Here is a 13192-nt window from a genome sequence, read left to right as displayed (position 1 = left end):
TTCTTGGACCTGCAATGTAGTGAATAATGCTGACATTTGTCAAAAGAGAGTAAATCTGCTTTTTATGTTACTAGTACATCTATTTTTGAACATTTGAAATTAACTAGTATGTGTGTATATTTTTATGTTGCTAAATAGATATCTTAAGCATTTCAATTGCTTCAGTGAGACGTGCACAAAGCTACCACCCTCAAAACAAATGCTGATTTAACTTGCTTTATAATATATAGATATCCCAGGCAGCTGTAAAATTTAGACAGTGCTGGTATTACACCAGTAATAACAATTAGCAGATAGTGGTCATCAACTTTGACTCATTAATTTCATACTGGTATTCTGAAGGGGAACGAGACAAAGTGTTTGGGATTTTTGAAAAAGTTCTGAAAACAATAAAATACTGTCTTCCACTTCTTGATGAATACCCTATTTTACTGTAATATTGAAACTGCAGTATCTCAAAAAGAAGTACTTTCTAAATGTACAAATACTAACAGCAAAACAAAGAAATAGTGAAAAGCTTTCCAGAAGCTTATCTGAAAAGTTACCTCTCTCAACTTGTCAAGTGACGGGCTTTTGGTTTTTTTGTAACTGCGTGTTATTAGTAACTGTGCTATTGAACACAACCTCAGAATATCATCACTTTCAGCAAAACAAGCTATTACTTCTGGATATGTGTGAGTCTTCCTACTAGAGGATTCTCAGCTGAAAAGAAAAAAAAAAAAAGGCAGTGAAACAAACAAAAAAACCACTTCCACACTTGAGCTCAGCTTCAACTACCAAATTAGCAATAGCTGCAGTACTACTCTGTTGTAGAAGCTTCTGGTAAGTTAACAGTACGTGACTTCTTTAAACATATATGGAAATGAAAGTACATCAACCTGTAAAGACTAGAACAAGTACATGCTTGTTTTGGGGATATATAACAAAAATTTTTCTGCAACAAAACTTTACACCTGGGATTTGATGCCTATCTACAAAGAGTTACTGGTCACAGCAAACCAATAGAGAGGTTAACAAAGAGAATCCAAGAGTCTCCAATACCACCTTAAAGGTCCCTTCCAACCCAAACCATTCTGTGATTTGTAACACATACTGAGTCCCTTGCCCTTAAATGGCACCACAGTCAGTTTTTGCAGAGCTATCAGCTTTTTCTAAGGCTTTTAAAACAGAATTAGTTACAATTTGTCTCCTGTACCACCCCACAAAGGACTTCATAATGTAACATTATCCATCAGCCTTCAAATTCTCGGTCCAGCTAACAAGCATCACCACAGTGGTACTAACCACTACAGCTATATTGAGACACAAGCAGCAGAAACGAACAGGAAGAGGCACAAAGGTGACAGGAAAGGTTAGTGTTATATTGGGGGTAACAGGAAAAGCCAGTGTTATGCTGGGGGAAAGAGAGAGGAGGGGGAGAAGCAAGGCAGAGCATAGCAGAGCAAAAGAAACTACACTTATGAAACAGGTCTGAAGTCTACATACAGTATAAAATAACTGGGTGGGAGATTTGTTTTTAAACAAATAAAAGAAATTAAAGGAGGGAAAGTAAAAACACGACAGATAACCTACTACATTAAGAAGCTTTGCTGAAATCTATCTAAATATTCAGGGGCAAAGATAGTTGCAGGAGATATTGAGGAGAAGAAGCAGGGTACAGAAACAAAGGAACCATCATATTTATAAAAGAGTAGTTGCTGACAAAATCATTCTCTAGACTGAGTTATCTGAAGATAAATAATGAAATTTTGACAGCAAATCATATTTTTCTTCCAAGGCAACTCTGTTAACAACAAGAAATTTCAGTTATCTTCCATGAGTTTGTTTGCTCTACAACAGATAAATCAAGTAATAACATCTGTATAAAAACTAGATCTGCACTTGAAAATCAGCTGGGACTAGAGATTCATGGCAATGTGTGGCTTTTCATTTATGTGTTAAGTCACAATCCATTAAAAGACAGAAAACATTCAATACAGTAGTCTTCTTGTGGCATTCCAATTAGGACCCTTATGTTAAAAGCATCTCAAAACTCAAACTGAAAGTTAGGTAGCTAGATTTCCAGAAGTGCCAAGCACTCAGCAGTTTTCATTCAAAGCCTGACAGATCTTTTGAGATGAAGGTGCTATTCAACTACAGATGTGGCTTGCTGTTTTACAAATCAGACAATTCCTCTGGCACTCCTACCCCCCAATAAGTAATTACAATGCTTCTCTGTGCCTCCAATACCTCCTCTGCATAAGGCAATTAATATGTTTTCATATCTGTATCTATCTATCTATAAATACTACAGCAAATAAGACCCATGCAGTCTTCTTTAAGAGAAGGTATTTCACATTTCCTCCTTACCACAGTAAAAGCACCTTCCCTGCAATACTGGCATTAACTTGAATAAACTACTCTTAAAAGGGGATCTATGCTGGCATTAGCATTCTGATTTTTTAATTCACTCACATTAACTCATCATCATCATCATGGCTGGGCTTCGCGAACGAAGATTGGGGAAGGACTCTACCCACACTTGCTACAAGCATGCTGGTGGCTAAAAAGGCCAATGTGAGATAGAAAAGTCTGGTTGCAAAAGGCACAGCAGAAAGACTCCTCAGATGGTATTGACAAGACATGGCTCTTTCTATGTTGTCTTTTCTCCTCAAGGGTGATCCTGCTGCGTTCTCAAAGGCATCAGCAGCGTTATAGATGGAGTGTCTCCAGACCTCCCGACTGGAGCCCAGAGTAGACCAGTTATGATGATCAATGTGGCCAAGGCTGAGATGTTGTTTCAGGGAGTCCTTGTGTCTTCTCTTTGGGGCTCCTCTCATGCAGCAGCCAGTGGCAAGTTCACCATAGAGCAGGATCTTAGGGAGGGGGTGGTTGGTCCTTCATCCTGGAGACATGCCCTGCCCAGCGCAGCTGTGTTCTCAGCAACATGGCCTCAATACTTGTGACTGTGCCTGTTCTAGAACAGATGGATTGGTCACATAATGTGACCAGTGGATGTTTAGGATTGTACGGAGGCAGCGTTGATGGAAGCGTTCGAGGAGTCGCAGGTGGTGGCGGTAGATGACCCAGGATTCAGATCCATATAAGAGAGTAGACAGCACTATGGCTCTGTAAACACTGATCTTGGTACTTTTGTACCAAGTGTTTATTTTGCCAAACTCTTTTATGAAGCTTTCCAAAAGCATTATATGCCTTTGCTAATCTGTTGTCTATCTCTCCATCAATCTTACCATCTGAGGAGATGAGGCTGCCCAGGTAATTAAACTGCTGGACTGATTTGAGCTCTGATTGGCCAATGGTGATATGGGGATGGTGGAAGACTTCCTGAGGTGCAGGTTGATAGAAAACTTCTGTCTTCTTTAAGCTGACTTCCAGCCCAAAAAGCTCATCAGCCTCTGCAAAGCAGGGTGTTAAATGCTGCAGAGCTGCTTCTGTGTGGGTGATGAGGGCGTTGTTGTCAGCGTAAAGGAGCTCCCAGACAAGATGATTTAAGGTCTTAGTGTGGGCCTTCAGTCACCTTAGGTTGAATAGGCTTCCATCAGTACAGTATCGAACGTAGATACCATTTTCTTCGTCGAGGTCTGCCATGGCCCTTTGGAGCATCCTGCTGAAAAAGACTGTGAATAGAGTTGGTGCAAGAATGCAGTCTTGTTTCACACCATTGGTTATTTGAAAGGGCTCAGAAAGAGCATTGCCATGTCTGACTTGGCCATGCTGATCCTCATGAAGTGAGATGATCATTTTAAGGAACTTGGGGGGACATCCTAAACGTTCCAAAATCTGCCACAGACCTTTCCTGCTCACGGTATCGAAAGCTTTGGTGAGGTCAACAAAGGTTACACAGACACCTTTGTTCTGTTCCCTGCACTTCTCCTGCAGTTGTCTGAGAACAAATACCATGTCTGTGGTACTCCTGTTGGCTCTGAAACCGCACTGGCTTTCAGGTAGAATTCCTTCTGCTATAGCGGGTATTAGTCTGTTCAAAAGTATTCTTGCCAGGATTTTGCTAGCAATGGAGAGCAGAGTAATTTGAACAGTCTGATTTATCTCCTTTCTTCTTATACAAAGTGATGATGACTGCATCTCGAAGGTCTGATGGTAGTTCATCTAGTTCCCAACAGTGCACGAGAAACTCGTGAAATCCAGCATGGAGTGCTTGGCCCCCATGTTTCCAGACTTCAGGTGGAATTCCATCAACCCTAGCTGCCAGTTTTCACCTGCTGTATGGCCTTGAGGGTTTCTCCCATAGTAGGGGTAATATCCAATTCATTTTCCACCAGTTGTTGTGTGATGGACTGAATTGCTGAGTCTTGGACTACACGGCTAGTACGGAAAAGAAAGAGTCTGAAAGTGTTCAGACCAAAGATTCAGAAGCATTTGACCATTTGCACTGAGTAGAGGGCTTTGGACCTGCTGTGTAGGTCCATACGCTGTTTTCAAAGCCTCATAAAATCCTCTGTGATCACGTGTGTCTGCGTATAATTGAATTTTTTCTGCTAAATTGACCCACCACTTGTTCTGGATGTCACAGAGTTTCTGTTGGAGCTTGCTGCATGCAAGACGAAAGGCTGCTTTTCTTATGTGACAGGATAGCAGTGCAAGGTGCGCTTGGTGAGCCATTCTCTTCTTCCTCAACAATTCCTGGATCTCTTGATTGTTTTCATCAAACCAGTCCTTGTTATTCTTGAAGGAGAACCCTAAGGATTCTTCAGAGGACTGCAGGATGCTGTTTTTAATATGTTGCCGAAGTGTTTCGGGAGAGGGATCTATGGAATGATCTTCAAGCCTAGTCTGATGATTTGCCTGGAAACGGTCTCACACTGTGGCTGTTTGAAGATCATAAACTTGGAGTCTCCTCCTTGGGATACTGCCCCTTTTAAGTTTGAACTTGAGGTTGAAGTTAAGTTTGCAGCGCACCAATCGATGGTCTGTTTGGCATTCTGCACCAGGCATCACGTGGGTATGGTGGATATCGCGAACGTCTCTCTGTCGCACCAAGACATAATCGATGAGGTGCCAATGCTTGGATCTGGGATGCATCCAGCTTGTCTTCAAACTATCTTTCTGCTGAAAGACAGCATTGGTAATGGTGAGCTGCTACTCTGCACAAAACTCTAGCAGAAGTCGACCATTATCGTTGCAGTTTCCATCACCATGCTTGCCTAATACTCCTTTCCAGGCTTCAGAGTTCTTTCCTACTGTGGCATTGAAATCACCAAGGATAATGATCTTATCATCTGCAGGCACCTTTTGGGTAAGGCGGCACAGATCAGTGTAAAATTTATCTTTTTCAGCAGGGTCAGCTTGGAGAGTTGAGGCATATATACTAAAGACGACGACGTGTTGGTTGTTGTGTAGTGGAAGGCGTAGGGAGATAATGCGGTCAGAGTGACCTGTCAGCAAGTTTTCAAGTTTAGAGACAATAGAGTTTTTAATCGTGAAGCCAACTCCTGAAAGATGCCTTTCAGTTCTGGGTTTAACTGACCACAAGAGTGTGCAACCAGCACCATATTCTATAAGGCTGCCTTCCTCATGGAGACAAACTTCACTGAGAGCAGCTATGTCGATGTTGAGTCGTGACAGTTTGTGGGCAATTAGAGCAGAATGACGCTCAGGACGTCCACTATCTGCATTATCAAGCATGGTTCTGATGTTCCAGCATGCGAGTGTCAATTTGGATACACCTTTGAAGGCAAGTGTATGCCTTTGTCTCTTAATCTTTGTTTGACCACATCAGAAGATGCCCGTTGGTCTGCGGTTAACCAACCGGGTGAAAGTGGAGATGAGCTTTGTTTAGGCCACCTTTTCTAGGCCCCTCTCCACGTGGAGCGAGCAGTGCTCTCCTTGAAAAGGCTGCTTGGTCGTTCAGGGTGCTGCCCCAAGAGACTGTCATCTCCGGGGTCAGTCTCAGGTGACCAATGTCCTGAACCGCCTGCATGCAGGGTTGGGTTTGCAGCTTCCAGGGCACCTTTCACCTGCCGTTTCGACCCTTGCCTGTCGCTACAGGGCTTTGTGAATGTGGATATATCCTTCGAGCCTGTGCAGTGGATTTTTTAGGTGAGACGCAACATGTACAGAACTGGACCCACTCTTTAATCCTAAGGTTCATCTGCCAGGGCCGAGCGAGCTTGGACAGTGACAGCAAGGTCCTCAGGATGTAGGTAACAACATCCAGTAGGTAACTGGATCCTCAGGATGTAGGTAACAACAAGCCAGTAAGAAAGGGAAGATAATGGCAAGAAAAACGCAGACATTTGAGGAATATCTGGAATCTTTACAAGACTTGGAGTCTGATAAAAATAACTGGAGAACTATCAAGAAAGATCATCTGTTGGCCTATTCCAGCTTTGTCAAACTGCCACTTTCTTCTAGAGATGTTCAGGAATGCAGAGAGGCACTTGAAAGGTACTGCTTAAACTTTCCTGTCCTATATTGACATATCCATATTTGCTCACTACCCTGTTGGCCTCCGGGAGCCCCCCGGTTATCCGCACAGCCCAGTGGTTGGTGTAGAGGCGCGTCCTGCAGGTGGGAAGCAGGAACCCTGGCACTAGGATGAGCTGGCAGAGAAGGTCCCCGGCGCCTCCGCCTCCCCAGCAGCAGCAGCGCTTCCAGCCCATCTTCTCCTCCTCAGCACACAACCCCCACAAAACTTCTTCCTTCTTCCGAGATGCTTCTCCACACCTCTGGGGAGCACTGGTGACGTGCTCTCTGAAGTTACCTCGAGGAGGATATCAGGAAGAGCTTGGAGCAGTGCGTTGAACCGCCCGAGGGTTAAATGATGAGGGGTTGAGAATAGTGGTTCTGATCAGCGATTGCTGCTGTCTTCTCTTCCCGTCACTCTCCGGGGTAACTTGCTCGAAAAGCTTCTCTCACAGTTCCTGAGCACCAGCTTCTCCCTCTATCTCTAGCTATATGGGAAGTCCACTCGCTTTAACTAAAAAGCAAACAAAAGCCTGGTGAAGCCACTGCAACTGCTCAAGGTGAAGGGTCTTTATTTGAAGCCGTATGAGGAGCAGCTGAAGGCACTTGGTCTGTTCAGCTGGAGAAGAGGAGACCGAGGGGAGACCTCATGGTGGTTACAACTTCCTGGAGAGGAGAAGAGCATGTGGTGACCAGTGACAGAACCTGAGGAAATGGCCTGAAGTGGTGTCAGGGCAGGTTTAGGTTGGATATTAGAAAAAGGTTCTTCCCCCAGAGGGTGGTTGGGCACTGAACAGGCTCCCCAGGGCAGTGGGCACAGCACCAAGCCTGACAGAGTTCAAGAAACCTTTGGATGATACTCTCAGGTCCATGGTGTGACTCTTGGGGATGGTCCTGTGCAAGGCTAAGGGTTGGACTCGATCCCTGTGGGTCCCTTCCAACTCAGCATATTCTATGGTTCTGTGAGTCTGTGACTGACAAAGTAACTTGGCAGATACTTGAAATGAAGTCTAACAAACCAGTCCCAAACGAAAGGTCAGCCATGCATAACACAGTCAGAAAGAGGCATGGATCCATTATGCAACAGGAATAATGGAAATACTGGCCTATTTACCTTTCCTCCCCAATATGCTCAGTAACAGAAAACATTCCTGGCAGGATTAATAACTGAGAATGAAGAAAGACTGGAAGGATTAAAGACTGATATACATTTCAATACAAAGACAGACTTAAAGGCAAGATGTGCTTCTTTTGGACTGCCTCAGTCAAAAGAAGAAATCAGATTCTTGAAAAATGCTGTAGCTCATGTTTAAGGAGTCAGGAGCAGAGAGGAATTGCTTCACTGATTACGTTTTAAAAAAGAAAATTACATAACTGAGTGATATCTTGTGGTAAGCCTAATATGATTTGAATGAAGCATATGCCAGTAAACCAGATCAGTCTCTCCCAAGCATGAGAGCAGCTCAACCAAACGATTCTGGACATGAGAAACCATCCAAATTAGGCATCTATGAAATGACAGAAAGGAAGAAAGAAGCCTTTGAAATCTGCATGTCCAAAATTTAATTTTAACAAGATTTTTCAAGATGGTATCTTGGAACTATGTGTCAAAATTCTGAACAAGTGCTTATCGGAACACATCATTCCTTTAAGGAATACAGTTTAAAAGTGTTTTTCCTAATAAGGGAGTACTCATTAAGTTGTACATAGTGTTAAGAAACAAAGAGAGAATATAATCTATTCTACGTCCTTCAGTGTGCTGCAGCAACTGTTGGTCCAAAAGACAGAGTGTGAGAGTATTTTCTGTGGCAAAGATGAGCCTGATAGTTAAATTCTGCCATTAATATAGATCTGTTCATGGCTTGCTCTTTTCGTCTTGATATTAGATCATTCATATAGGAGAGAATATTATCTTTCTCCTTCCTTTAAAGAAAATGGACAGCTGTCATGGTTAGAAGTCCAACCCAGAATTCAAAACCAACAGTAAGGTATGTTAAGGGAAACAGATCTCCTCCACTTGTGTACGCTTTCAGCCTGCTGTAAAGATTCAGCTTCTTAGACTTTACAGGAGCTCTTCTCTGCCTCTGAGCTACCTAACTTAATAGGTTTTAAGTATTTCAAGTAATTTCTTGCTGCAGAATAGCGTTCCTTAATTATTTCATACCTATAGCAATCTGACTGCATAACACGTCTGGTAACTTTTCTGAATGAATAAGCATCACGCACTGGGGGGTAACTACAAATCTGATGTAGACAAGACAAACAGTAAGTGCTAAACAATTTGTGACAAGGACTGTTAACACTCAGCCTGGGCTCTCCCAGGAAACAGGATGCCAACGTTCAAGTAGTCCAAGGACACTGTCCTTGGCATTCTCTTTGCAGACAGCACTTTGTCCCAAGCATTATTACAGGGACTTCGGGCATTTTCCGTGGAGATGTGATTATTCATAGTGGAAAAAGCCAGAATTATACTCTTAGGCTTCTTAGGCTTTGTGCCTTAACTAGAAAATGGCACATTTTTTTCCTACATAAAAACAAAAATTTGATTGCAAAGGGCAGTGTGTGTTACAGAGCAGGAAGCACATATGGGTTTTTCAGGATGCCATAGCTCACACTGTATATAAGATTAGCCAATTTAAGGAAAAAATTACAGCATGTGACTGTGCTTCCAGAAAGGAAAAAAAAAAAAAAATCTTATAGAAGAGATCTACCCAATCTGTTAGAGATACTTAAATATCATCATAAAGTACATTCTATAGCTAGTTAGAAACCTAAATACAAAACCTCAAAAATTTAAGATCTCTCAGTTTGGATATTCAATACTTCAAATTACAGAAACTGAACATCATGCAGATGTATTTCCTAGCATAATTTCTTCGTGGGCCCTGTGCTTTCCTTCTCTTCCCCATTACATCACAGAGGAGGACAAACCGGTTTAAGTATCTAATTTAGACATCAACCAACATTCCTGATACACTTTTCTTTCCTACTTTTTGTTTACTGTTCTCTTCACACAGACAGGTGTCATGAAAGTTGGCTTCCATGACTTCAATTCTCTTACTGACAGTCTTTGATTCCTAACTTTCCCCTGTTTTATGGTTTCCAGTGGCACAAAGCTTCAGAGAATTCGTGCTTCATGTTCCACCTCACTGTGAAAAGTGAGAGCAAAAATTGCACTGGGGGCTTCTACACTAATATAGGTCAATTGGATCAGCTGTGTTCTACCTCAAAATGCAAATATGATACTTCAGGGGAAAAACAAAAAACAACCAAACAACAAACCAGTTTTGAAGACCTATGTGAGAAGCTCAAATCAGTCAGATAATCCTGCTGCACCCCAGTGCTCTGACCTAAGTTTAACGATGAAGGAAGTGGAGGACAGTCAGATACAAACACAGATGGTACAAGAGACAGCAATACTGAAATGTGAGTGTTTGCACAAATGGGCATCTGAAACATAGTAACAGAAGGACAGTTTTACACTGGTGTTACTTCAGGGTTATTCTACAGAATTAATGCAACGATCAGAAATCTGGAGTTAAAGGTAGAAGTCAAGCTAAACTGAAAAACAAAGGCCCTTCATGAAACAAAAATGTTGAAATCCAACATCTTATGTGAGTTTTCTTCCTCTGTCCTTAAAAGTGAACAGCACTGAGCTAAATTTCAATTATATAAATGAAATAAAATTTTTCTTTATGGCACAGCTCCAAATTTATGAAACAATTATTAAATTGAAAATTGGAATCACACAGAATTGATGATAGCATAGTGGATGAAGTCTAAACATTTCCTTACACAAGAAACTAAGATCCATTAAAATCTTGCTCAGAAAAGCCAGACCACGAACCAAATCTGAAAACAGCATACTACAAAAGCAAAATAACAGAAAACACATAATTCAGATTTTGAAGATATGTGGTGGTATCAAGATGTGCACAGAACCCACAAACAATCCATTAACATTTTACGTAGTTCTTCTGGCTGCAGGAGTGAACTGCAGAAGTGTTGCACGAGCTTTTTGTGCCAGACATGAGTGGAACAAAGGCTTCCTCAACAAACTCAAGTAATTTCCTGGTGTAAAAGCATTTATCTAAAATTCATTACCGTTTTGACACTACCTCCAGAAGGTATTTTTTTCCATCTTTTTCACCACCCCATTATTATAGAACCTTAGTGAATCACTAGAAAGGAAGAGTTGAGAAAAACACTATTTTTATATTTTTTTTTCCCATATTTCTCTAGGTTTGCTCCAAGCAGTTGGAAAGTATATGTTTCAGAGTATCACGAGACCAGATGAGGAATATACTAACTATGAAGAAGAGCCACAAGCCTTAATGCTTCTACTTCACATGACTGGAAGTACATGCACCAAGCACGTGGTCAAAGTCATGCGACAAAAAACATTGGCATGTGAACAAAGATGCAAATCCAACCACACAATTGCAGTGGCTCAGAGGAAGGAAAAGTTTCAGAGTTCTAGGTAAAGAGGTAGCAGGAAATAGTGGCAGAGCACTGCCCTGCATCACTGTCTTACAATCTATCAGTTTGAACCTCAAAAACTTAAGATAAATGAAGAGAATTTATTAGGACTTAAGGCTAAGGATAAAATAAAAGGACTATTTTTTTTTTTAGGCTGGAATAGGTCATAATGTAAGATGTTTATGGAGATTTTACTCTCACGAACTTCATAGCTGCCAGCAAGGCAAGTCAGGAAGGTTGTACTTCCTGACCTGTGATTGAAGCTTCCTGCAGACACTCCTGGAGCACATACAGAAAGGGCAGCCAACAGGTTGGGAACACGCAGTGCACTTCACTTGTTTCTGGTACAAGAATGAAATACACATATTTTTGCCCTGTGGAGTTCTCTTTGCTTCCTGCCTGCTCCAGCTCCAGTGGGGATCACCACTGACTGAGCCAGCTCCAGAAGTTCTGTCTCTTCCCCACTTGGTCTTCCTGCATCAGCCCTCATCCATGCCTGTGGTCTCCTGCTGCTGCTTGCAATACAGCCCCATCTCCCCTCTGGTATTAAATATTGCTCCTCTTTTCCTCTTAGTCTTCTTCTTCAAAGAGACATCACCACCTTGTACCTGCCCTTATCATCCCTCCACATGCTACCTCAACTGCCTGCCTTCCCTTCTCCCCCTTCCATCCACCTTTAACTTGGGGCAGGGGGCTGGAGGGAAGGTTGGCTGTGGATTTTTACAAGGTTGGTAGTTTTTAAAATTATTTAACTATTTAAAAGTTACATGATTAGGCTACTATTTCCTTCTTCTCTCTCCCCTGTCCTGACAGAGTCTCAAGGACAGAGATTCCCCACCTGCACAGCCCCTCCTCATTCTGCAACAGAACATTTTTTCACAGGGTGGGTACATAAACACCTGGGGATGCTCCTGAGCCACAGCAGCGAGAAGCAAGCCAGAGGAGGAACTGCAGGGCCAGTGACAGAGGCTGCAGCTCCTGCCCCCACTTTGGGAAACACTTCAGTTTCACATGCTGGTAATACAACCACTTCCTTGTCACATACTTCTCCAGGGCAATGCAAATTCATATGCATACTCTTTCTTCCCCAGCCTCTCTAGCTGAAACATTTTACAAGTCATTGTGAAATCAGAACTAAAAAGACCAGGTGATAATGGAAAGGAAGTGCACAACATGAAGGATAAGCCCAAACATGTCTGGTATCTTCAGCTGCACTGAAAACACTTGAGAGTTGTCAAAGAAACATGGGGGAAGGGAAAGAGAATTATGTACTGCCTGAACGGTGCAGCACAAAGAGCAAGGTAAAATAGAAAGATACTTGTTATGTAGCTCCTGAGAAATGAAGCTGAGAGCAAAGCCTGCAAAACACTATGCAGAGAATTGTGCAACGTGTTCCAGAAGCTACACCTCCTTCTGAGGAAACAGCATGTGTAAGAGATTTTTATGCACATTTCCTAAAGCACTGGCACCCTACAGAATCCTTTTCCACAGTGCATTTGGGATTTTTAGACAAAAACAAGAAAACAGTATCAAAGCAGAATCCACAAGCCTCTAAAATTAAAGTTGCTATACAGAACTGAGCTCATAAGAAACCAGCAATAGTTTCAGGGTTTAACTGTTCCATCAGTATTCACGTAATTCACAGACATTTCCCCCACATAAATGTACTGCAATCATAATCACTTACTAAAGTCAAATAGGAACAGACCTATCTCAGAATTTCGGTGTAGCCAAATTCAACTGATTAAAAACACTGACCATTCATACAGATTATTTAATATCACACCAAAGCATGCATACTTGATGGAAATTAGAAAGTAGCGAAGGAAAGAAAGCTGGACGGGTCCTTAAAATCAGTGCAAACCAGGACAAACAATAGCATATTATATGGCATCACAAATCAAATTACTGAAGCCATGAAAGGTATTACACAAAGATCACTAAAAGAATTTTGCCATCTTATCTAAGAGTTACATATTGGAGATCTATTTAGAAGCCTTACTTGAAACGAAGGTATAGAAATGGATGTAATTAACAAATCCATTGAGAAATTACTTTGGTAAGAACATCGGGGAAGGAAATTAGATAGAGTGTATGTGGCTGCACATACCATGAATACCAGAGTATGTTGGGACAACAAGACAATGCTGACAAAAATAATTTGTTAAATTAATTATACCTGGACCTCCTGTCAAAATTAGTCTCAATTAGATATGAATATTAATCTATTTTTATTATGATCACAAAGTACATTTGCTTATCATAAGTCTGCTGGACTTCTTATCGGGGG

General features: G+C 41.8%; 1 protein-coding gene across 6 annotated transcripts in view; it reads right to left on the bottom strand.

Annotated features, from left to right (window-relative positions):
• The window catches only part of CDC42SE2 (CDC42 small effector 2), an 85906-nt gene that overhangs the window by 57705 nt on the left and 15009 nt on the right, over positions 1–13192 (bottom strand). The window lies entirely within an intron of this gene.

This window comes from Chiroxiphia lanceolata, chromosome Z (genome assembly GCF_009829145.1).
Source record: "Chiroxiphia lanceolata isolate bChiLan1 chromosome Z, bChiLan1.pri, whole genome shotgun sequence".
NCBI lineage: Eukaryota > Metazoa > Chordata > Aves > Passeriformes > Pipridae > Chiroxiphia > Chiroxiphia lanceolata.
The sequence above is the reverse complement of the archived record's forward strand: the minus strand, read 5'-3'. Positions and strand labels throughout refer to the sequence as shown.